Source organism: Sciurus carolinensis, chromosome 1 (assembly GCF_902686445.1).
Source record: "Sciurus carolinensis chromosome 1, mSciCar1.2, whole genome shotgun sequence".
In the NCBI taxonomy this organism is placed as follows: Eukaryota; Metazoa; Chordata; class Mammalia; order Rodentia; family Sciuridae; genus Sciurus; species Sciurus carolinensis.
In genome coordinates, this window is record NC_062213.1 from 94003444 (window position 1) to 94029403 (window position 25960).

The window sequence follows — 25960 nt, forward strand, 5'->3', positions numbered from 1 at the left end:
CCCAGATTTTTGTGGTTCCCAGCAGGGCCCAAAAGGGGGAGCAGGACTGGAGGCTGGACAGTCAATACTGGGTCTCCATCTTAGTTCCAGCCAGAAAGGGAGTAGTTGGGGGCAGGAACAGCAAAGACCAACATGCCTTGCTGGCTACGAAGGCCACCACCACACAGATCTCCACATTCCTCTCTGGTCAGGGCCACTTTTCAACCAGCTCTGGAGAGGAGTCATGCCAGGCCATCTCACAAAACAGTATCACTCAGAACCCCAGGTTTCCCTGTAGCCAGCTCTGAAGCCTCCATCTTCAGCCCTCACCAAAGACCCCTTTGATCTTTCCTCCTCTAATCCTGGCCCTGGCCACACCAACCAAGGCATCCTAAGAGGTGTCAGTACTGAGGTTTCAGGGCCTATCCATCTCCATGCCCTGCCCCAGTGCTCACCCAGCTCATTTTCTGGTAAGCAACTGGGGGATTAGATTATGTTCCTAACTCCCAGAGCTCCAGAGTATCAGGGCTTTTCCTGTACACAGGTGAAGCAGGGTTGAACAGGTCGTCAGTTCTGGGTTCCGGGCCAGGCCTCCAAGTAGACAAGGGGTTGCTGTGGGATTAAGGCAAGGACTTTGAGTATTCAGGAGGGAAACTTGAGAGGTGATGCTTAGGGGAGTCTGGGCAGTGTGGTGAGAACCCAGGATGAGGGGACCAAAGACGCGGCTACCTCTTCCTGGAGCTCTCTCTCCTAGGGCGTGGCACTCGCCCACAACTTCCCAGACAAAACAAAAAGGCTTGTTCTGTTTCTCCCACTTCTGTTCCCCAAACCAGAAGCAGAGGTGGGAGGGCTGAGGGCAAACCAGAGAAACGTGAGGGACGGGGCTCATGCTGTTCCCACTGTCTCAGCCCCCACCCTGGCACTGAGCTCCCCTCCCTGCCTGGTCTGGTTTCCCCTCCTGGCTGAGGAAGCAAAACCACACTTAACCCTTCCTATCCTAGACTTTACCATCTTTGGGGAAAAGGTGCAGGAGAAAGGAAGAGGATTTTCACCCCAAATCTCACTCTGAACTCTTTTCAAAGGATCTCAGCTGCCACCGCCATTACCAAACTGGTACCAATCTGAGCTTCAGAGGGGGCCTTTATCCTGAATATTCAATCCTAACTCTGGATCCCAAATGCCATGAGTTTGATCTCCCTGTGCCTGAAGAAGCAGGAGAGTGTAGGGGAGGTCCAGTCCAGAGAATCTGGGCCTGCTGGGGTTGGGGAATTGTGACAGGGTGGTGAACAGTTTCCAATCCTGCCTTTCAGTTGATGTGTGACACTGAATTCTGTGGACCTCAGCTTCCTCATCTTAACACGGGTAGATTGAGCTCTGGGGTGTGCACATCATGCCACAGCAAAAAATGCTATTCTTGTTCTCAAGTGAGCCTCCCATTGGTAGAGAAGACAGAGTAGCAAAACCAAAAAGTACAGTGGTTATACAGCAGCACAGTAGATGGGGGATGGAGCTCAATGGTGGAGTGCTTACCTAGCCCTGAGCTAGACCTTGGGTTCAAACCCTAACACTGGGGGGGAAAAAAGAAAGAACATGGAATTCTAACTGGATAATGAATTCCAGAAGTGTGGAAGCTGGAACATTAATGAGTAAAATTAGAATATAGAGGCTGGCATATGGTACAGTGGTACGGTGCCCACCTAGCATGTGAGAGGCCCAGTACACACACACAAAAAAGGAAAAATAGGTAGGGGGCTGAGGCCAGATTCACTGATGCACATCTGTAATCCCAGCTGTTTAGAAGGCTGAGGCAAGAGGATCATGAGTTCAAGGTCAGTCTGGACAATGCAGTAAAACCCCATCTCAAAAAAAAAAAAAAAAAAAAAAAAAATTGGACTGGGAATGTAACTCAGTGGTAGAACGCCTGCCTAGCATTCATGGAACCCCGGATTCCATCCCCAGCTCCTCAAAACAACAAAAACTTAAAAAAAAAAAAATCTCTACATATATGGAACTGGCATTTCAGTGGAGAAAGTCACTAACCAAAGTGAGCCTTGCGTGGTGGCGCACACCTGTAATCCCAGCATGAAGGCTGAGACAGGAGGATTGTGAGTTCAAAGCCAGCCTCAGCAATTTAATGAGGCCCTAAGCAACTCAGCGAGAACCTATTGTCAAATAAAATATGAAAAAGGGCTGGGGATGTGACTCAGTGGTTGAGCATCCCTGGGTTCAATCCCCATACCAAAAAGAGAGAGAGAGAGAGAGAGAGAGAATTATAGTTAAAAGATACAAGTGCTGTGAGAATAAAAATAATAAAAAGCAGGACAATGCTTGATCAGTAAGTAATTTCCACTTTCACAGTCTTTATAGTTGTTGGTCCACAAAACAACCTTGTGGGTTGAAAATTGTTTCTCTATTTTACAGGCGAGGTTGACTTTCCCCAAACCAAACAGTGTAACAGGCGGAGCTCAAAATGGACCAGGCAGTTTGGTCCAAATCCAGCACGTGCTTCACTATCTTCTGCCACTTTGACTGGACGTGTGGGAGGTGCGCGGGTGGACTGTGCAGGGAGGAAGTCAGTGCAGAGGTGCCAAAGTGGGAAAGAGCTGAGCCTGCAGTCTGACCTGGAGGAGAGCAGGGAGCCACCAGAGGTAAGGCTGGAAAGTGTGGGCAGAGATAGGAGGGGAAAAGTCGGCTGTGGAGGTGGAGACCTGGTGCTGGGATAGTAGTACTGGGGAGAGGATCCAAGCTGCTTTAGGGCTTGAGGTCCAGGAAAAAAGGGAAGCAAGAAGACCAGCGGAGAAAGAGACATAGAGCCAGCAGCAATGGCACTTGCCTATAGTCCCTGCTACTCAGGAGGCTGAATCAGCAGGATTGCTTAGAGTCAGGAAGTTCCAGGCCAGCCTGGTAACATAGCAAGATCTCATCCAGCCTGTTATCCCAGAATATTATTCCAAGTTGAGGCAGGAGGATCACAAGTTCGAGGTCTGCCTCAGCAACTTAGTGAGATCCTGTCTCAAATTAAAAAGGTCTGGAGATGTAACTCAGTGGTACTTCACCCCTGGTTCAACACTCAGTATCATAAAACAGAACAAAATAAACCCTAAGCCTAGCAGGTAGTGGCTTGTGCCTGTAATCCCAGCAACTCAGGAGGCTAAGGGAGAAGGATCATAAGTTCAAGACCAGCCTCAGCAACCTAGCTGGCTCTGAGCAACTTAGACCTGACCTATTCAGTGAGACCCTGTCTCAAAATACAAAAATAAAAAGGGTTAGGGAGGTAGCTCAGTGGTAAAGTGCGCCTGGGTTCAATCCCTATACCAAAAGCAAAAACAAAAACCTTCACCTAAAAAAAAAAGTCAGAGGCACTGACCTTGTCAAGAAATAGACCAAACTGGGGTGAGGTGGGTTCAGCAAAGGAATACAACCAGGAGATATTCCAGAGGCATAGTAATAATGATTTATGCAGGGAATATTTATGGGATATGTACTATTATTAGGCACTAGGCATTTCTATTATCTGTTTGAAGGTATAAGATAGGTCTACAAGGTAGGCACTATTATTAGCCCTATTTTACAGATGCAGAAACTAAAGCCCAGGGATGTTAAATAATTCACATGAGGCTGAGTTTCTTTGGCATTACAGACATTTCATGCCTGATAGTTCTTTGTTGGGGAGGAGGTGTATATACTGATAGATATTTTGCAGCCTCCCAGACTTCTACCCTTTAAATGCCAGTAGCACCTCTGTCCCCAGTTATAACAATCAAAAAATATCTTCAGATGTTGCCAAATGTCCCCAAGGAAAGTCACCTCCAGCTGAGAACCACTTGTCTAAGGTCATACAGTTATTAACAGAGCTGGAATTTTAATACAGTTGGTCTTACTCCAAAGGCCAAAAGCTCACCATCAGATTGTAATACTGGACAGGTGGATTTCAGAGAGAGGAGTCATCAGCTAGGATCCTAGGCCATTGGAGAGGCAGATCTGTTCCCCTGTGGGATGGGAAGGGGTGATTCTCTGCAGGAGGTTTAGGAAAGTAGGGGTGATTTAGAGATCCAAAGTCATGGCTAGGGAATCCCTTCACAAGTTCTTTTTCTTTCTTTTTTCTTTTTATTTATTTTTTGGTATTGAGGATTGAACCTAGGGGTGTTTTACTTCTAGCTGCATCCTACATTACCAGTCCCCCATGCCCCCCCCCTTTTTTTTTTGAGACAGGGTCTTGCTAAGTTGCTTAGGATCTCACTAAGTCACTGAGGACCTCAAATTTGTGATCCTCCTGCCTTAGCCTCCTGAGTCACTAGGGTTACAGGTGTGGCCACCAGATCTGGCACAAGTGAGTTCTTGATGGACGGTCCTTGTCCTAATCCTCCTTTGATGATAGGGTCTGGTATTAAACATTGTTGAAGTGCTGAGTCATTAGTGTGCAGGTGATAGTTATAACCTTGATAGTGGAAGACCTCACCCATTCTTTAAGTTGCTGCCATGTGCCAGGCAGTGAGGAGGTAGGTCCCATTTAATCTTCACCTTCACCTAATAAGGTAGGTATTATTACCTGTACTTTATATGCCAGGAACCTAAAATTCTGAGAGGTTGAGTAATTAGATTGAAGTAACACAGCCTTCTTCCCACTCATACTCAGCAAAGAGGAAAGATACAGGCTTTTGCAGATTGGAGGGGAGGGTGCCAAGAGACCATTAAAAGGAGCAAATGATTGACAAATATTTGTAAAGCCAGAGAAACCCTCATTCAAATGAAATTTCACCAAAAACAAAAACAATAACCTAAATGACAGTGGCAGAGTCTCTATCTGGAAAGTTGAGGGCCTCTGTGTGGTAATCCCTTGACCTCCCTCTTCCAGGAGTCCCCCAGGGATCTGACCAATTAGTCCTTCTCCTTTTAGCAGGCTTCTGAGGTCAGAGGAGGAAAATTCATCCAAGGTCACACAGCCAGGCAGGGCCAGATCATTCAAATAGGGCTCTGACCTGGTGTCATGATACTATAGGCAACAGGGCAGAGGCTGGACAATTTTTATTTTATTTTATTTATTAATTTTTTTCTACTAGTGATTGAACCCAGAGGCCTAATCACTGGATCACATCCCCAGTCCTTTTCTTATTTTTTATTTTGAGACAAAGTGTCACTAAGTTGCTTAAGGCCTTGCTAGCTGGACTGATTTTAAGGAGCCAATTCACCCCCAGGGATGGGCATTGCTGTTCCTGTGATGTGGGAGGCATCCGATAAGCTCACTGCTCCAGCCAGGCCAGAAGGGCCAGCTGGATGAAGAGTAGAGAACCAACCCAACCCCTCACACCTCGCACCTGTGCAAGTGTCTCCCTGGTGACAACTCTTTCACAAAGATTTTACCTTCGCCTTTTCAAATCTCTTTGAGGAGCACTAGCAAATACTATATCCCCCTATTACAGATAAAGAGACCGGGACTTGGACAAGTTAACTTATTTGCTCCAGGCCACATACCTGACAGGTGACAGAAGTAGGCTCCAGACCCTAGGTTTCTCTCTTTTTTCCAAACCGCAAGGAACCCCGTCTAACATTAAGTCCCAGGGCCTGCCCAGGAGCTCCATTCCAAACCACCTTCCACACACTACTGGGCGGAGATGGCTACTCTACCCGTGCGCCTCGAGCTTCCTAAACTGTCACAACACTCACCACAATACACAAAACTGCTACAATGCACACCAGTCTAGAGTAAACAGAAACCAGACAGCGGGTTGCACGACATCCAACGGTGCCATCTTTTTCTGCATTTTGGCCCCTCACCACCTACGGGAATTAGGGGTGGAAATGGGCGGGGCGCCTGAGGCGTGGGCGGGGTCATGTGGTCGCCTGCGTCCTCAGTCAAATCCATGCAGGCGGGCTGTCTGGCTCCGCTCCTGCAAGGGTACCTCCCGCTCCACACCCCGGAGGCGGCCGCGCTGAAGGCTGATGCTGACGCAGGCGGCTGCGTGTGGGCGGCCGCATGTGAGTCTGTGTGTATCTGTGTGTGTGGTTGCTGGGGCCTCCCCGGCCTCCTAAATGGGGGTTTCCTTTCTCTGTTGCCAAGGAAACAAACAGAAGCTCCACAACTCTAGGACTGGAGTTGGAGAAAAGGGTCCCCTCCCCCCAAGTCCCCACGCTTGAGGGAAGGAAGGCAGAAAAGAATTCTTTTTCTCGCTCATTCCCGTCCAGGTGTGGACCAGATGTTTGTGGGATCTGAAAGTAGGATGGACAATTGTTTGGTCTGCTCGAGATAGGGATTTCCCAGGGTAAGGGACGTTTAATGCTAAAATCCGGATGACTGGTCATCCTACCTAAAGCACATACAGTTTTGTGGGGAGGCCCTCGAAGAAATACAACCAGGGACCGGGCATGGTGGTGGCGGTGCATGCCTGTCATCCCAGCGAATCGGGAGCGTGAGGCAGAAAGATCACAAGTTTGAGACCAGCCTGGACAACAGCACCACTGTCTCAATAAGGGCTGGAGAGGAAGCTCAGCGGTAGAGTGCTTGCCTACCTTGCAAGAGGACTTGGATTCGATCCCCACGAACCAGGGAAGGAGCTATAATCAGATCTGCGGATTTCACAAAGACATATGGCTCTAAAAAGGAGCCATATGGTCTTTGTGGCTGAGAGGCCCTGAAGTTTCACCTTCCCCAGCTCATTGGCAAACCTGCCCTTGTCTCCAGCTTCAGTAGCCCCCAAGTTCCTCAAAGTCCTGTTGAAACCTCTACCCTGGCATTCAGGCCAGGGGGCAACTGGGAGTGCAAAGTCTCAGCAAGGAGGGCCTTGGAGGTTTCCTGATGGGTGGGATAGGATGGAGCAAGGGGCACTTTGTGGAGAAATTGGGAGGAGGAGTTGGCAAGTGGGGCAAGGGGATGAGCAGGTTCTCTGGGCCATCAGGAAGCCCCATGGGATGGGGAAGGGACTGCTGTGCTTAGGCCAGTGTTTCAACACTGCCTAGAAGCTAGCACTTTAGACCTGGGAGGAGTCAGAGCATTGCACAGCCCAACATCCCCCCACCTTCTAGACCAGAATTAGTCTAACTCTCCAGATTCCCCTTCTGCTATTTCTAAGCCAGCCCACAGACCCGCCCTAGAGGAGCACCCCCTTAGCCCTCTTTGTCCAGGGAGCTCATTGCTCATAGGGCAGCCAGAGAGTGCACCTCACTTTGGCCCTGACCCCCGAGGGGTTCTTCATCACAATGACAGGTAATGAGAAAACTACTAGAGGAGGAGAGGGGTGGCAGGGACCTGGCTAGAAGAGACAGGATGCAAGGCTGAAGCTGGCAAACTCTCCAACCCTGTCCTGTCAGGCTGCCCAGGAAGGGGCGAGAGGGTATCTGTTTCCTCTTGACCTTAGTTCCCTCAATCCTACCCCAGAGAAGGTAAAAATGGTGCTCACTTGCTGACAGGGAGCTTCCTGGCCTGAGGATGGAGAATGGCTTCCAGCAAAACATTACTCACCCTGGGGCTTCATGGAGTAAAGCTAAGGTTTAGAGGTGGGAGGCATATTTCCTGTTGGTGGAAAGGGGTGAGGTCCAGGGGCTCAATGAGCACCAACAATTTTCTAGGAGTCACAGCCAGGCTGGGCTCCCAGAAAGCTGTGGTGGGGGAGAGGCAGAGGATCTGTCTAGCTTAGGGGTGGCCCTTGCTCAGGTTCTGAAGTGAGTGGGTATGAGGGGGTGGACTAGAACAAGTTGAGCAGAGTGGGAATGAAGGAGAGGTGTGTGGGGAAAGGGAGGAGGCTAGGGAGGAAGTCTTCTGTGAGGGAGGGGCTGGGGACCACATCTGGAGTCCAGGCTGGGGAGCCCTGAAGTGGGGAGATGGGCAGAAATAGGTCCAGGAATTGAGGAGGGGGACAACTACTCTGGCTGATGTCCATGCTCCAGTGCCAGATCCTGGTGGGGCAAATATTTACCCGATGACAACGGTTGCTAAGCAGGAAGGAGGAGCAAGGCCAGTAGCTAGAGGCCCTTCCAGGCTCCTCCCATCCCTCACAAAAGACAGCCTAGAGAGGGTGAGTCAAGGCGCTCTCCTCAGCCCCTCAACCACGCCCTGCCCGCTCAGCTATACCGGTTCATGCACATACATCTTGGGGTCTCCTCCACTCCCCTCCCAAGCCCAAGGTGGCAACAGGTCAGAAGATTGAGCTAGGGGGAATTCAATCCCTGTGCTGCCAGGCCTTCCCCCACCCTGGGACAGCTCTGGAGACTCGGCCTTGCAAAAAACACCACCTTCCCAATCCACTGTTCAGTGGGGACTGGGAAGGGGTGGGGCCAAGATGTCAGGATTCATGAGGGAGGGGCAGTGAAGGACACAGCCAAGATGTCCAGGGAATGGAGGCTGAGCGGGAGGGAAAGGAGTGACGCTATTAGGAGGTTCAAAACGGGAGGGGAGCAGGACTGGTGGAGTCAGAGAAGAGGGTCCTGAGGGGAACTCCCCATTCTGGCCCCTGGGCAGAGGAGGGAGAAGAACAAGGGAGGGAAGAGTGGGCTGTGCTCAAATGGAGCCAGATGTGGCCCATGTGATGTGGGTTGTCTCTGGCATGGGCACAGCAAGGGCAGGATGTGCCACTGCAGCTGGAAAGGATTAGTCAGAAACTGGGAGGGTGTATCCCCCCGGAGAGGGAGCAGGGGAGAGGGAGAGCTGGTCCAAAACCCTTTTATCCTGCCCAAAGGAAGCAGATGAAGGGATGGTCCAAGTGCTCAGGGCCTTCGAGGAGGGGCTGGCTAGGGCCATGATCTTCCTTTCCTGCTCATCATCCTCAAGGTTCCCACTCATTTCTCTGACCAAACCTGGTTTTCTGTATGCAAAATGGGGATCCTGACACCTCTCCCCAGGGCTGCAGGAGGAGTACCTCATACCAGATGTGGCAAGGGCGTGGCCCAGGGCCCAGAACACAGAAAGGACATGCCATAATGTTCTTCTCCCCCCGCCCCCATATGTTCTCTTCCTTGCCCATCTCCTCAGGGTGAGGCCTCTACTCTGTAGAGCCTCTCCCTGCGGGTCCACAGGTTCCCACCCTCAGCCATGGGCCCCTCTGCAAATTGGAATGCAGAGGCAGGAGGGACTGCAGGGGTAAGAAGAGGTTTCTAGAGCCTGGGACTTCCTGGCACCAGTGGAAGTTCTCAGGTGTTGGAGAGTTGGCCAGAATAACTGCAGGGACAAAATCCCCAATTCTGCTGCTGCAGTCTCCATGGATCCACCTGGAAGCAGGGATAGATGAAATGAACAGAGAAGAGACTAAAGCTATACCACAGGAAAGACTTCCCAACACCCGTAAAACAGCACAAGTCCAGAGGGAGAAGCGAGTGGGGGGAGAAACAGAACACAGAATTCTATGCTGGAGAGGCAGGTCCATGCTGGCAACCAAAAGGTTGTTGTTTTCCAAACTTCCATTGGAAAGTTTGAAAAATACACATGGAAACGTGACTCACTGCCCCCTCCCCAGGGCCCCCCCTTTCCTGGTTTCTGTGATTTTTCTCCCAAGAGTTAATTCAAGTCACATTTTCACAGAGGAGGAGGGCAAGGAACTGGCTGAAGAAGGCTGAGAAGTGCTTCGAGTGGAGCTGGAAACAGAGGTGTGTGCTGGGTGGGCAGACAAGGGTGGGGTAATTCTCCCACTGTGGAACTGGTGGGGGAGAATTCTACCTGTCTACGTTGACACCCAAGGGTGGCAGTAGAAAAGTACAGTCATATGACCGCCACCCAAACCAAACCATCTTGAAGGTGCAATGGTAAGACAAGAATGAACCCTATGGCACTCCCAGTCTCCCAACTGAAGGTGGGTGCTCTGCCTACCATGTCCATAGCTCATCCATGGCACCCTTCTGCCCTGTGTGCTCCAGGCCCAGAGAGTTCCTTTCCTGTTTTCTTTCTTGGAACCAAGCTACAACTAAGGCCAGAGGCCCCAGAAGTTTGGAGTGGAAGCTCCCCTGAACTCACTCACCTCCAATGCCCCTCCCAACACAAGTCACCACGGAGCAGGCACACACGTGTGTGCCTCCCTGGGAGCTGGGGAGGATCCAGGAAAGCCTGCCTTAACAGGGTGTCTCTGAGCCAGGAATTCCCAACCTATTCCAGAGAGGCTAGGAAGAGGGAGGGCCTGGTACCAGGCTAAGGGTGAGCAGCCTTCCACTCTGGACATTTCTTAGAGGAGGACCCCAAGCATTCCAAGTGAGTGTCAAGCTCTATCACATGCCATCCCTCTTTGATGTCCCGGATGGAGTTCTTTTTTGGAGTGCTGCAGATTGCTCATGCTAGGCATGTGCTCTACCACCGAGCCATATCCCCAGTCACAGATGGAGTTCTTCATGTCTCCCCAACACCATCCTGGTCCCACTCAGCTTCCTCAGACTTACTTCCTCCATCTCCCACAGCCAAGGATCCCCCAAGTCTTGTGGATCTTCCTACAAAGTCTCTCTCCCTTAGAGCTCTGCCTTCGGCTCCCTGTTCTGAGCACCATCAGTCTCACTTGGGTGCCTGCAGGCACCTCCCTCCTCGCAGAGGCCTCCACTCTTGCTTCTGTCTCATCCTTCCCCCCTGCCCCCAAACCAGAGATGATCTTTCCAAAAGAAAACCATGTCATGTTTCCACAAGACTTCAAACCAAAAGTGGATCTCCGTTGTATTTGGGATACACTCCAAATTCCATGACCTGACTTGTAAAGCCTGCAGCACCAGCCCCATCCCTTGCCCTCTAAATGCCAGCAGTTCTGACCTCTCTTGCTTCTTCAAAGGCAAGCTTCCTGCACTTGGCGTGTACTTTGCCCTTTGGTCAACTTCTACCCATTCTCCAGGCTCATCGAAAAGTGCCTGGATCAGGTGTCCCCACTGAGCCTCCATACCCCTTGCCACATAATAGTGATACTATTTATATACATGTCCTATATACATGTCTTCTCCCATTAGGGAACCTCCTTGAGGGTCAAGGTTTTGTGGATTTGGTCTTCTGTATTTCTAGCACCCAGCACAGCCCCTGATGTGTGTTAAGAACTCAATGCACATTTATGGGTTTTTTTGGTACCAAGGATTGAACCCAGGGGTGCTTGGCCACTGAACCATATCCCCAGCCCTTTATATATATATATATATTTGTGTGTGTGTGTGTGGGGGGGTGCTGGGGCTTGAACCCAGGGCCTTGTGCATACAAGGCAGGTACTCTACCAACTGAGCTATATCCCCAGCCCCTTTTTTTATATTTTATTTAGAGGCAGGATCTCGCTAAGTTGCTGAGGCTGGCTTTGAACTCGTGATCTTCCTATCTCAGCCTCCCTAGCCGCTGGGATTACAGGTGTGCGCCACCATACCTGGCCCTATCAATACACATCTGAGTTGAGCATCTTCCTCACAGCTCCCTCATGAACCAGCCCCCTCAAGGGGCTCAAGTTCTCTACTTTCCCCACACAATCTGCTGTTTATCACCTACTTCCAGCCTCACCTCTCGGTGTTCCCCCTCACTGCCTTCATTCATTTGAGCTCCTTGTGTGCACTGCAACAGGCCTCTCTGGGCTCACAGCCTGAGGCATAGTCACAATAACAATAGTAATGAGAGCTACCTGTGTGTCAGGGCTTGTTCTAGGATCTTTCCATTCATTGGCTCATTTGATTCCAAGCAGGAGCTACAACAAAAAAAGAGGTTGACCCAAAGACTTTACTTATCTGATGGTTGGGGGTGGATCTTTCCAGGAGCTTGTAATTCCATAGTCAATTGTGGGTAAAGGAGACGGAATATATGCTAGGCCTTCAATAAATGTTTATCAAGGGAAGGAACAATATAATTGCCTACCTTTATAGCAGTTCCTATCCCTAGTAAAACATAATCTCCAGGAAGCCCTGGGAGGTGAGCATAGCAAGGTCATTATTTTCATTTTATTGAGGAGGATTCCAAATGAGTGAGAAGAACTGCTTCCAGCCACACAGGTGGTAATGCCTATTGTCCACACTGCAGTTCCTCTGAGGGACAGGCAGAGGGGTCCAGTGTGGCACAGGGCAGAGAAGAGCTGTGCCAGGCTGGGGGAACCTTTTGAGAACATCCATTCAGTGGTCTCAAACGTCATTGGGCATCACAATTTCTCCAGGGAGAGGGCTTTCAAAACTGTCAGTGGAAGCTGGGCAAGGGGCGCACACCTATAATCCCTGCTACTTGGGAGGCTGAGGCAGGAAGATCACAAGTTCAAGGTCAGCCTCAGCAATTTGGTGAGAACCTGTCTCAAAATAAAAAGAACTGGGGATGTAGTTCAGAGGTAAAGTGCCCCTGGGTTGAATTCCCAGTACCAAACAGAACAAAGCTAAAAAGGAAACAAACAAACAAACAAACAAACAAAAACACTGCCAAGGATGGTGCTAAAGGAGTGGTTCAGAGATAGAACAGGGACGTGTGTATTGGTAGGCCCTGGGTTCCATCCCCAGCACCACACTTACTTTCACACACAAAAAAACCTGTCAATGACCAAAATAGTAGGTATTTTGATTTAGTGATTGTTCTGGGGTAAGATGGGAATTTTTCAATTAAAAAAAAACTTTTTGATCTGTCATTTTATAGATGAAGAAGCTGAGTTTGGAGTGGGAATTATAATACAGCTAATAGTTATTGAATGTTTACAGTGTCAGTCACTGTTGTGAATAGTGTGTGTTCAACTGATCTCACCATAGCCCAGCACGACAGGGACCATCATCAGCTCTCTGGTTCAGGTGAAAAAACAAAGCACTGAGGGTCCAGCGTCACATAACCAAGGAATGATAAGTCTGGGATTCAAATCCTAAAGACCTGGCTTCAAAGCCTACATTCCCAACCTTGACCCCATGGCCATCAAAACCAAAGTCACAAAAGAAGCTAGTGGTGGAGCCAGACCCAGATCCCAGGTTTCTACTGGACAGAAAAGTCAGAGAGTTTGTAAAAGTGGGTAAACTGAAGTCAGAGAAGCTGCAATGCAGAAGACTGGAGGGTCCAGGTCTCCTCCATCATGGGGGTGGAAAGGGCTGGGCAGTGGGGCAGTCCCCCTAGGAGGCCATCCTTCCTCTACTTCCCTCCCCTCCCAAGGGGAGCCCTGACCAGTCCCAGCTGAGCTGTCACCCTCCCTATGCTAATTGATGAAGCCTCCTAATTGCTGATCACAAGGAGGCAATTAAGCCCAATTAGGGAGCCAGTGCTAATTAGTGCTCAGCTTCCCACAGCCTCTGGGCACTCCGGGGTCTGCAGGAACCTGCTGCCCACCTCCCTCCATCCCCAGGAAGGAGGATTGTGAAAGTATGGGGCATGTTGACAGTTCATACTCTTCTCTTACTCTCCCAAAGATCAAAGGTTGAGCACCTTGGTTTATCCCCTACCTGTAGACCATATGGCAGCTATCTCAGGTCCCACTAGACATGACTTGCCTTCCGTGACAACCAACAACATTCATACCACTCCACAAGTATTTGCCTCAGCCTCCCAAGTTGCTGGGATTACAGGTGTGCGCCATTGCGCCTGGTTCACCTCCATGATTCCTGATGGAACATGGTTGACAGGTGGGGCATGAATTGGGCACCTTCTTTCCACATGCTACACAATGCCAGGTTGTCCCATTTAATCTACTTTTTCTCTCTCTGATCATGTGCCTGTTTCTGTTCTAGAGAGAATCCAGCACCAAATTAAAAAGTTCTTTCTGGGATGACAGGACTTGGAATCTACAAGCAGGGAATCTAGTTCACTCTTCCATCAACTTGAATGGTGACTCTGGAAAAAAAAAAATCAGGTCTATGAATATAGCTCAGTTGGTAGAGTCTTGTAAACACAAGGTCCTGGGTTCAATCCCCAGCTCCTGCAACATTATTAAAAAAAAAAAAAAAATTCCCTGTCTTCCTATGGGCCTCAGTTTCCACATCCACAAAGCAAGAGGAACCAGACTGGAGGAGGATTTCTTTACTCTTTTTTGTTGTTCTATCCAGTGCTGGGAATTGAACCCAGGCCTTAACCCATATCAAGTAATAACTCTACCACTGAGCCACATTCCCCATTCCTTCAGGCTGGAAGATATCTAAGGCCCTTCCAACCTCCATTCATTCTGCTGCAGGAGAAGGAGGATGAGGGGTTGGATTTCCCTCTTGCATGTCATAGAGGCCTAGTGTAAGGTGATGGGGATACCCCTTTTGTACTGAAACTGGCAGTGGGGGGCACAGCTGAACAAGAGTGAAACTATTCTGATAGGGTCTAGAAGAGGCTGGGAACTCCCAGTTCCATTAGGGGTTAGGAGTTTGGGGGTAAGCAGATATAATGATTATAATAATTCTCTCTCTTTCTCTCTCTCTCTCTCTCTCTCTCTCTCTCTCTCTCTCTGTCTCTCTCTCTCTCTGTCTCTCACACACACACAGAGTTACACACATTCCTATACTCAGGACCAGGACAGAGAGTGAAAAGGGATGCTGTTGGGGCCTATTTTCTTGATCTTGAAGGAAAATAGAAAGTAGGCCAGATACAGTTTCTTGTCTACATCAGAAAGATAGTTTGCCAATCTCCCTATCAATGTTGAGCTCACACAGGAAAGGCAGGCAAGGGAGGCAGGGAGAGATGGAAGGATCCTTTCTCCACATCCTCTGGGATCTTAGCTATACTCTATGTTCCTTTTCATCCTTTTCTGCTTTCTGGGTCTTCCCAAGAGTGCTTTGAGTTAGGCTATCTTGTATTCTAATCCTGTTTCTGCCATTCATATACCTACCTAATGTCACCATGAGCAAGAGTGACACTTTTCTATAAAATGGGGGTAACCGTATTTCCGTAAGGATGTTGTGAGCAATAAGTGAGATGTGCATGTATGTGTGGAACAGAGAGTGTACGCCTTGTGGGGGCTCAGTTCCTCCATCCTTCAGTTCCCTTCCCAGGCACAGCAGAAGCCCAGGGGCCAGGGTTGGGAGAGTGCAGGAGCCACAGGGCATCCGGTCCCCAGCACCAGGTCCCTCTGCAGCCTTCCCTTTCCTGTGATGAATCACTGCTCATGGGCCCTGGGGACCCAGGAGTCCCCAGCTTGCCACAAACACTACCATTGTCATGGAAACCAGGCCTCCCTTCCTCTTTGGCTGATTGATTTCACCGCATGGCCTCCCACACTGTGGTTCCTAGATCTCAGCTTTTGACTCTTGATTGACTTAACTGTCTCTCATTTTATGTCCCCAAGAGAACACCAGTCTCATCATAACTCTCATGGTCTACACCCACAATCCCTCAGGTGGGCCTCTTTCCTCCTCTGTTATGGCCCCCAACTCCCTTTCCTTCCAAGTTCCTCTGGGAACCTCATAGGGAAACATCTTTCCAGAGGGGTGAGGAGGTGCATGCCTGTAATCCCAGCGACTAGGGATGCTGAAACAGGAGGACTGCAAGTTCGAGGACAACCTAGGCAATTTAGTGAGACCCTTTCTCAAAACTAAAAAAAATAAAAAGGGCTGGGGTGTAGCTCAGTGGTTGAGTACCAGTAGGTGCAATCCCTAGTAAGGTAAAAAAAAAAAAAAAAAAGAAAAGAAAAAGGAGAAAAGGAAAAAGATCTTTCCAAGAGGAATGAGGGAGTCAGCCCCAGCTGCCTTGGATCTGGACCCTTGCTCGGGCATCAGTACCCCATTTCTCCAGCACCAGTTTAGACCACTCAGCGTTGGGGTATGAGATCATCTGTCAGGGCAAGGGAGGTGGCCACGGGAAGAGACCGACGGGCGCTGGCGCCATCTGCTGGGGGGGCCCGGGATCAGCCCCACCTTCTTCCCGGTGGGCGTGTCTAGGAACCCTGAATGTCAGAAGGCCCTGGCCACGTGTCCTTTTAGGGGAGATAGTTATCCATATCCTTTGCTCACTCATTCATTCACAAGTGTTTACCCAGTACTGTCTGTGTATTCTCGTGGAAAAAGTGATAAAAGTTGCCGGGTGTGATGTGCACACCTGTAATCCCAGCAACTCAGGAGGGTGAGGCAGGAGGATCGCAAGTTCAAGGCCAACCTGGGCAAATTGGAGACCAATCCGAAAATAAAATATAAAAAGGAGCCGGGAGCGGTGGTGCAGGCCTGTAATTCCAACGACTCAGGTGGTTGAGATAGGAGGATTCCAAGTTCAAGGCCAGCCTCAGCAATTTAGCAAGGCCCTAAGCAATTTAGTAAGACCCTGTTCCAAAATATGACATTAAAAACAAACAAACAAACAAACAAAAACTGCTGGAGCTGTGGCTCAGTGCCCCTGGTTCAAGTTCAGTACCAAAAATAAATTAATGAAAATAAAATAGGGCTGGGGCTGTAGCTCAGTGGTGGCACCGTGGGGGTTCAATTCCCAGTTCCAGAAAACACACACACACACACACACACACACACACACAAACATTTTAAAGTGGTAAAAGTTCTCAAAAGGGGAAGCTCAGGGGTCAGGGATTGTACCTGACCCAGCCTGCTGTTATGGAAGGGATGATTAAGCTGAATCCAGAATAATAACAACCAACATTTATTAAGCACTTTCTGTGTACTAGATGCTATGTCAGTACTTTAAAAGCTTTTCCCCACTAATTGTACAACAACCCCATGAGGTAATTGCTCCTATTATCTTCATTTTATAGATGGGGAAAACAGGTTCAGAGGTGCTAAGGAATCTGTAGAGGGCTCACAGGTAGTAGGCAGGCTCCTTGTCTGACTACGGGCTCCTGCTTAAAAAGTCGGGTGAAGAAAGTGTGTCCAGGACTGAAACTGTTGGCTGTATGGACAAAGGAGAAGAAATGGTTGAAGGAGACCAAAAAGTACTTAGGCAGGTAACAGAAAATCTAGGGAGGAAGTAAATAATCTTTCTTCTTCTTGTAGTATGTGGGTTGAACCCAGGGCCTTAGCACATGCTAAGTATTTCACTACTAAGCTACATCCTCAGTAGAAGCAGAAATTCTGAGAAGAAGGAGAGGCACCAAAGGCTCAGAGGTCAGAAGTCAAACAAGATAAAAACTGAGATTGGACATAGCTCCTACTCACTGGTAGCCCCAGGCAATGTGGAAAGTTGGGGCATAGAAATGCAGGGAGGCCAGAGTAGGTAGTTCCTCGGCAAAGGTCTAACTATCAGGACTAGATCAACCAGTAGGTCATGAGTAGTCTGTGAAGACTGCCTGAGAGAGGCAATTAATCTGGAAGGGCATGGAAGTGCCTCTAGGACACTGGCAATAAGTCTCCAACTTCTGGGACTGGATACAAGAAATAATTGGAGGTCTGGGGAGGTAATGAAAGTGTGAAACAGCCTGACCTCTGACCCTGGGCTCCTGGGGGAGCTGGGATGGGGACTAGCACAAGAAGTTGGAACTAGAAAAACACCTCCAGGGACCCAGGTGTGGTGGTGCATGCCTGTAATTCCAGCTGCTTGGGACGCTGGGGCAGGAGGATTGCAAGTTGGAGGCCAGCCTCACCAATTTAGCAAGACCTTAATCTCAAAAGTAAAAAAATAAATAAATAAATAAAAAAAATTTAAGTGGCTGAGGATGTAGCACTGGGCAGAGTATCCCTGGGTTCAATCCCCAGTACTAATTTTTTTTTTCTTTTGTACTGGGGATTGAATTCAGGGGCCCTTAACCACTGAGCCACATCCCCAGTCCTTTTTGTATTTTATTTAGAGACAGGGTTTCACTGAGTTGCTTAGAGCCTCACTAAGTTGCTAAGGCTGGCTCTGAACTCATGATTTTCCTGTGCCTCAGTCTCCTGAGCTTCTGGGATTATAGACTTATGCCACCACACCCGGCTCAATCCCCAATGCTTCTAAATTAATTAATTAATTAATTAATAATAAATAAAAGTGACTTGGAGACCATCTTCACCTGCAGTGGTGAACTGGAGGTAGCTGTACCTGCTAGAGAAAGCCCAGTGAACATTGAAATCAGCCATGAGAGGATTCACACTAGAGAGAGATTCATATTTGCCACAAATCACAACTTTCCCCCACTCCTCTTTTCCCCAATATTTTTAATTGTAGATGGACACAATATCTTTTTTTTTTTTAATTTGTGGTGCTTAGAATTGAACCCAGTCCCTCACATGTGCTAGGTAAGCGCTCTACCACTGAGCCACAACCCCAGCACCACCTCCCCCAACCCCACCGTTATTAAACATTTACCAGCACAACAGTTCTACATTCTCCTGTGCCAACTTTACAGAAGAGGAAATGACTTATTCAGAATTACATGCTTTCTTTTTTCTTTGATTATTTCAATCAATCATTGACTTGACAAATTTGCAGCCAGGAGTGGTAGCATACACTTATAACCCCAGTGACTCCAGAGGTTGAGGCAGGAAGATCTCAAGTTCGAGGTCAGCCTTGGCAATTTAGAGAAACCTGTCCAAAATAGAAAATAAGGACTGGGGATGTAGCCCAGTGGTAGAGCACACACATAGCATGTGTGAGGCCCTGGGTTCAAGTCCCAGTACATGAACCCAATACCAAAAAAGAGAAAAGGAAAAGGGCTAAGGATCTAGTTTAGTGCTAGAGTGTCCCTTGGCTTCAATCCCAAGTACCAAAAATAAAAAAATTAATAATAATTATTATTATTATCATCATATAATGTGCCAAGTGCCACCTCTGTGTTAGGCTTTGGAGAAATAGCCACTGTCCTGGAAGAGCTTTCAGTCTGGAGTAGTCTGCAGAATATGGAAACTGGCTTTGAACACTGTGGGCTAATTACCAACAGGGGCAAATACTGGGTGCTGAAGCCTGATCCCACCCACATCCATCAGCATGGCCAGGAAGGCTCTTCAGAGGACATGACCCAGGTCTGAAGGGTGAGTGAGAGATGAGGGAGAGCTTTCAAGACCGCGGGAAAGCAAGTGAAAGGCCTAGAGAGCCGAAGGCCTGGCAGGAGCTTGCAAGCCATGCATTCTTTGTGCAAGTCTCATTCTGCCAGAGAGGAGGGGTCTACATGTTTGGAGATACTTGCTGGGCCACCAGCCAAAAGCCATGTCAGTGAGTTAGCACAAGGACTGCATTCCTGAGTCCCAGTCTAGGTGTGGAAAGTGAGGAATCCAATGACAGTATATGCCAACCCTCGAGCAGATAGCACCCCCTGGGGGCCAGTTGAGGAGGGGCGTGAGGGGTTAGGTGGGAAAGGGAGGGAAGAGGTGGAGCAGGGTGTGGGAATGGGAGGTATGGTAGAAAGCAGAGGGAGAAGTTGAATATTTGGTGGTGTGTGTTGTGAGGGTGGAAGGCATAGATGAACAGGCACAACTTCCAAACAACAAACATTTATTGAGCTCCTACTGTGTGCCAGGCTTTGGGAACACAGGAGTAGACTAGACCCAGTCCTGGTCCTCAGTGAGTTTCTGAAATATTGGGGTAACAAACATAAATAGAGGCCGGGTGCAGTAGGCCACGCCTGTAATTCCAGTGGCTCAGGAGTCTGAGGCATGAGGATCTCGAGTTCAAAGCCAGCCTCAGCAACTTAGTGAGGCCCTAAGCAACTCAGTGAGACCCTGTCTCTAAATAAAGTACAAAAAGAAAAAAAAGCTGGGGGCAGGGGGCTGGGGATGAGGCTCAGTGGTTAAGTGCCTCTAGGTTCAATCCCTGTACTGAAAAAAAAAAAAGGCATGGAGAGTTACAGTATAGTGTCATGAAGGGTAAGACATCCAAAAGTAATCAGGGGAGATTTCTGGGGGAAAAAATGACATCAAATGGAGTCCTGCAAGATGAATGATTGCTATCCTATCCAGGTGAAGGGTGGAGTAATGAGAGGGAGGTTAAGATCAGCTGGACAGGTGGACAAGGGCCAGATCATGAAGAACATAACTACATGAAGGAATCTGAATCTAATGGCAAAGGAAAACTAATACAGGGTTTCAAGCAAGAGGGTTTCATGAGTAGATTTTTTAAATTTATTCTTCAGCAGTATTGGGCATTGCACTCAGGGGCACTCTACCACTGGGCTATATCGCCAGTCCTTTTTATATATTTTTTATTATTATTTGTAAATTGACACAATGCCTTTATTCTATTCTTTTATTTATATGCAGTGCTAAAGATCGAACCCAGTGCCTCACACATGCTAGGCAAGCGCTCTGCCAATGAGCTACAGCACCCTCTTTTTATTTAAATTTTAAGATACAGTGTCACTAACTTACCTAGGCTAGCCTCGAACTTGGGATCCTCCTGCCTCAACCTTTAGAATCCCTGGAATTACAGACATGGGTCACCACACCTAATTAGATTTCTCTTATTTATTCCTTTGGGTACTAGTAATTTAACCCAGGGGTGCTTTGCCACTAAGCCACATCCCCAGTCCTTTTTTATTTTTTGTTTTGAGACAGGGTCTCACTAAGTTGGTGTGGGCCTCACTAGTTGAGAAGGTTGGCCTGTCTCAGTCTCCTGAGTTGCTGGTATTATAGGCGTGTGCCACCACACCAGTCAGCATTTCTTTCAAATGATCTCTCTGACTGCTGTGGGGAGAGTGGATTGAAGCAGGCAGGAGCAAGGCAAAGACAGAGGCAGGGAGACCAGTTACAGGCAATTTCAGGCATGGTGAAGATGGCTCACATCAGGAGGGTGGCAGGAGGCAGGAAGTTAATGGACTTGGGATTTTTATTTCTTCACTTGTTTGGTATTCAGAATTGAATTCAGGCAGGGCCTTGCACACATGCTAGACAAGTGCTCTACCACTAAGCTACACCTCCAGTTCTTGGGAAATGTATTGAGGTTTAGTAGAGAGAACTTGTTGCTAGGTCAGATAGGAGGAAATTAGGTGAAAGGGAGGACTCAGAGATGGCTCCAGATTTCTTGAGCAACCAGGTGCATGGTGATGTCATTTACCAGAAGCTGGGGAAGCTGGGGGAGGAGCTAGTTTGGACTGTTGGAAACAGAGCCAGAAATTGGGCTTGCAGTTCCCAAGTCAGCACCTGTTTCCCTGAGGGGGTTGCTGGAAGGAGGCATGGAGATTCAGGGCAGGGGGAGTATAGGGAAGAAGTACAGGCAGAAGAAGGAAGAAATAGTAACAATAGCTAACCTATGCAGGCACTGTGCTACATGCTTTATATATGTTCAGTTAAATTCTCACAACATGATCATCCTTCCCAAATTAGTTACCTCAAACCCATCTACCTTTGTATTCTGCTTTTTTTGTACTTTTTAAAATTTTTGTTTATTTATTCAGTGGTACCACTGAATAAGGGGTACCACTGAGTTACACCCCTGCCCTTTTTAATTTTTATTTTGAGACAGGGTCTCACTAAATTGTGCAGGTTGGTTCTGAACTTGCAGTCCTCCTGCCTCGGCCTCCAGAACCCAGGCTTTCTGCATGCTAGGGGAGCACCCTACCACTGAGCTACGTTGCCAGTCCCATTTTATCTTTCTTTGTAGCAATTATCACTGCCAGAAAGGACATTATCAATTTGTTTAATGTCTGCCTCTCCTCCACCCCATAGAATATTGGCTCCATAAGAGGAGGCATTTTATATGTCTTGTTCTCTGGTATTTCTCCAATGCCTAAAACAGTGCCCAACATACTGACTGGTGAAAAATATTTAAATTCTTGTTAGGTAGATTTATTTATTTATCTATCTATCTATCTATCTATTTATTTATTTATTTATTTTGGTACTAGGAATTGAACCCAAAGGCACTTAACCACTGAGCCACATCCCCAGCCCTTTTTTGTATTTTATTTAGAGACAGAGTCTCACTGAGTTGCTTAGAGCCTCACTAAGTTGCTGAGGCTGGCTTTGAACTTGTGATCCTCCTGCCTCAGCCTCCCCACTTGCTAGGATTACAGGCAGGTGCCACCATGCCCAACATTACGTAGATATTATTATTTCCCTTCAGACCCAGGTTAGTTGGACTCAGATATTTGTTTCCTTAACTTTTTCCCTCAACAGTGACTCCCAGGGAATCAGGAGGGAGCTGGACAAGAAGTCAGTCTAAACAGTTGGAAGGGACTCAAGATGACTGAGGAGCTGATCAGCCCCACTAGGATCCCACCAGGATCTTCACCACCTGGGTTTTCATTCTAAATCAGTAATAGACTGATAGCTTGATTGCCCCACACATATTGGATGTCCATCAGAAGCCAGAAGAGGGCCAGGTGGAAGTTTGAGATAACACCTGAGGAATGCAGAGCATGGAGCCCTGGCTCAGCAGGGAAAAACACTTGGGCCTAGTGTCAGAACCCAGCCTGGGGCCCCCTCTTGGTAATTGGCCTGCAGTGCCATCTGGTGGCCAAGGTTCAAAAATATGTTCTTTGAACCCGTCCCCTCCAGGGTCTTCGAAAAGCTAGCCTCCTACCTAACCAGCAAGCCTTCCTGGCCACCTCTGCCACCAAGCTCCAGACGTCCATCCAGTTGTCTCCCTTAGAATGAACCTCATTCATCCTTCAGAGATGACATCAGATACTTCATCCAGGAAGCCTCTCCAATCTGCTCCAGCTTCAGCAATTGATCTCTTCAGGGCCTCCAAGCACTATCTGGGAATCACTCTCTACCTCTGGGGTCTCAGGCTCTGAAATAAAAAAGCTCTGGTTTTGAACACTGGTGTCTCCACTTACCAGCGTATAACCTGACAAGTCACTTAACCTCTCTGAGACTCAGGTCTCTCATGTGAAGCAGAGACAGCAATTCTAGCTTTAAGGAGTTATGAAGATTAAAAGCTATGAAGTCTGAAAAAGCTGAGCAAAGATCCTGCACCAAACAGGCATTCAGGAAATGGAAGTCCTTTCCTACCCTCTCTCTGACTTCCTCTTCCCTTTCCTGAAAAGGAAGTATGATGGAGCAAAAGACAGAAGGGAGTCACAGGACCTGAGTTCTCCGGGTCTTAGTCTCCTATGTAAAATGAGGCCATGAGATAATGGATGAACTATTCATTCACCCACTCACTCATTCACTTCTATCCCCTGCTCCCTACAGGGGATGGACCGAAGGGGTGCTCTTATCACTGAGCTACATCCCCAGACTTTCTTATTTTTTTATTTTGAGACAGGATTTTGCTAAGTTGCTCAAACTGGTTTCGAATTTGCAATCCTCCTGCTTCAGCCTCCTGAATTGTTGGGATTATCACCATGCCCATAACCTATTCCATCTCTGACAGTCTATATAGAATATTCTGTTCTATACATTATGTTCATCAATTCATCTGTGCCAGACTGGGTTTTGTCCTTCAGAATCCCCTTCTCAAACCCAGCACACAGTGCCTGGAACAGAGACAGCAGGAAAAAAAATCACTCTCCACAATCCACTGTAGTCATGTTTACCGCCTACATGCACACATACACATACGTGCACATATGCATGCACACACCAGCCAGGAGAGCACCCAGTCCCTCCTGGCTCCAGCTGCCCCTGCCCCCACCTCACCCCAGCCAGAAACCAGAGCTGGCGCCACTGGGTGAGGAATCTAGGGACCAACTGTCACAGGCTCCTGTATCACCTGCCTCCTGGACACCTGGGTCCAACCCTGAGTCCATAGGGACCCTGTCAGCCAGCTGTCCTGGGGGGCCCAGGCTCTAACCCAGCCCCTTGAAGCAGCTCTCCCTGGGGAATCAGACTGTGCAGGAGACCTGGTAGGGGAAATGCTGGGGTAGTTCCAGAGGAGGAGCAGACACGTTTGTCTGTCCAGGTCTAAACTGCAGGTTGCAGGCTGCAAAGATATATGCACAAGAACAGAACTACCCACTGTGATCCACACTCTCCAATCTCTGGAGCCTTTTAGGTTCCAAAAACGGTTTTGCTCTCACATTTTCTTCTCTTTGGCCATGTGATCTGGGTCATGTAGGCGACTTTCTGAATCTCAATCAGGGGGCAGGGTTCAAGTCTGACACTTCTTTTGAGTGATCTACAGAATGTTACCCAATATATTGTTAGTTGAAATTAATTAATGAGTCCAGTGCATTCCAATAAGACAGAGAAAATTTAACAAGAGGATGGAGATTAGATAGCCAGGTGGACTTCCCACAAGGAAGGGATATTAAGAAAGGAAAATGGTGACACATATCTGCTACTGGGGAGGCCGAAGCAGGAGGATTGCAAGTTTGAGGCAATCCTCAACAACTTAACAAGATCCAGTCTCAAAATAAAAAATAAGAAGGGCTTGGGATGTAGCTCAGTGGTAGAGTACTCCCAGGTTTAATCCCCAATACCACACAAAAATAAAAATCAAAAAGAAAGGAGGGGCTGGAGTTGTGGCTCATGGCTCAGTGGTAGAGCACTTGCATAGCGTGTGTGAGGCACTGGGTTCGATTGTCAGCACCACATATAAATAAATGAGTAAAAGATAAGGCCTATCAACATCTAAAAAAATTTTTTTATAAAAGTTCCTTTAACTGGCTTTAAAAATAAAAAAAATTTAAAAAAAGGAAAATGGAAACCCCATAAAGCAGGAGAGAGGAGGCTCAGCTGACCAGAAAAGACGGAGAAGGTATCCTGTGAGGAGAAGGGACATGCAAGGGATAAGCTCTTGTCTGGCTAGCCAGTTTGGTAAAGAGCCTTGGTAGTAGTCTTCTGTGTCCCCCTTCCTCCCAAAGGCTCTGAGAATAGAACTAGGGAGGGACAAGTGATAGGTGTATGTCCCCAGCCATTGCTTGATACTTAGTGTGTAGAAAGCAATAACAGGTGCTTAGAAAAGAGAAGGGACATGACTCTTCACAGACAAGCAGTCTGGATTTTTTATTGCACTCCTGTCCTCCAGCTTCCCACAAACCTCTCTCTACTTGGTCCCCTTCCTGCCCTGCAGCCAGGCCTGTGTGTGTGTGTGTGTGTGTGTGTGTGAGAGAGAGAGAGAGAGAGAGAGAGGAGAGAGACAGAGTTTGCCTGAGAGAGAGAGAGAGAGAGAGAGAGAGAGAGAGAGAGAGAAAGAAAGAGAGAGGACAGAGACAGAGTTTGCCTGCATTCCAGTGCATAATGGGAATTATTTTTGGAATTATCTGCTGTTTGGCTGGGATCATCTTATTTCAGCAAGTTGACCTAGAACTGACTTCAGGCGACACATAATGGGTCAGACTCTTCTCCAGCAGCTAGCACATCCTATAGGAGCTCAAAAGGAAGTGACTTAGCCAGGTGTAGTGGTATACGCCTGTAATCCCAGTGTCTTGGGAGGCTGAGGCTGGAGGATTAAGAGTTTAAAGCCAGTCTCAGCAATTTAGCAAGGCCCCAAGCAACTCAGCGAGATCCTATCTCTAATAAAATATAAAAAAAACGGCTGGGATGTGACTCGATGGTTAAATGCCCCTGAGTTCAAGCCCCAGTACAAAAAAAGAAAAAAAAAAAGAAAACGGCTGGCTGAATGAATAAATGAAAATTCATTAGTGAAGACCACAATCTAGCTAAAGTCAACTGCAAGGAGGGATAAGCAGGGCCAGGAAACTGACACTGACTGAATACCTAAGAGGAGCCAGGCACTGGCCTAGGGACTTGGCATATGATTTTCATCTTAGAGGTGAGGAAATTGAGGCTCAGTGGTAAAGGACTATTCAAGGTAGCAGAACTAACAAACAGCATGTTTGACTCCAGAGCCCTGTGCCTTCCTGTTACACTTTGAAATTTTAAAAATGCAGTTATAGCGGGGCATGGTGGCCTGTAATCCCAGCAGCTTGGGAGGCTGAGGCAGGATTTTGAGTCCAAAGCCAGCCTCAGCAAAAAGCGAGGTGCTAAGCAACTCAGTGAGACCCTCAGTAAAACACAAAATAGGGCTGGGGATGTGGCTCAGCGGCCTAGTGCCCATGAGTTCAATCCCTTGTACCAAAAATAAATAAATAAACAAACAAAAAGCAGTTATATTCAATACATCCTTACTGCCAGGTGTGGTGGTGCGCACCTGTAATTCCAGCAACATAGGAAGCCCTAAAGCAATGTAGCAAGACCCTGTTTCAAAAAAAGAAAGGGCTGAGGATGTAGCTCAGTGGTAAAGCACCTCTGGGTTTGATTTCCAGTACCAGAAATAAATACGTACACATATACAATATGCTTACTGAACCTCTGCTCTGGACAGGGCTGTGTGCTCAGTGCTGGAGCACTCAGGGTAGGGAATATAATAGTTAAGATGAGAGGGTTA

General features: G+C 48.0%; 1 long non-coding RNA gene across 1 annotated transcript; it reads left to right on the forward strand.

The window, feature by feature from the left end:
• Nucleotides 1–7048: 7048 nt before the first annotated feature.
• Nucleotides 7049–24006, forward strand: LOC124981936 (uncharacterized). Its single transcript, XR_007108134.1, has 3 exons — nt 7049–7180; nt 9488–9552; nt 21799–24006. It is a non-coding gene; the product is annotated as an uncharacterized LOC124981936 (long non-coding RNA).
• Nucleotides 24007–25960: the final 1954 nt, after the last annotated feature.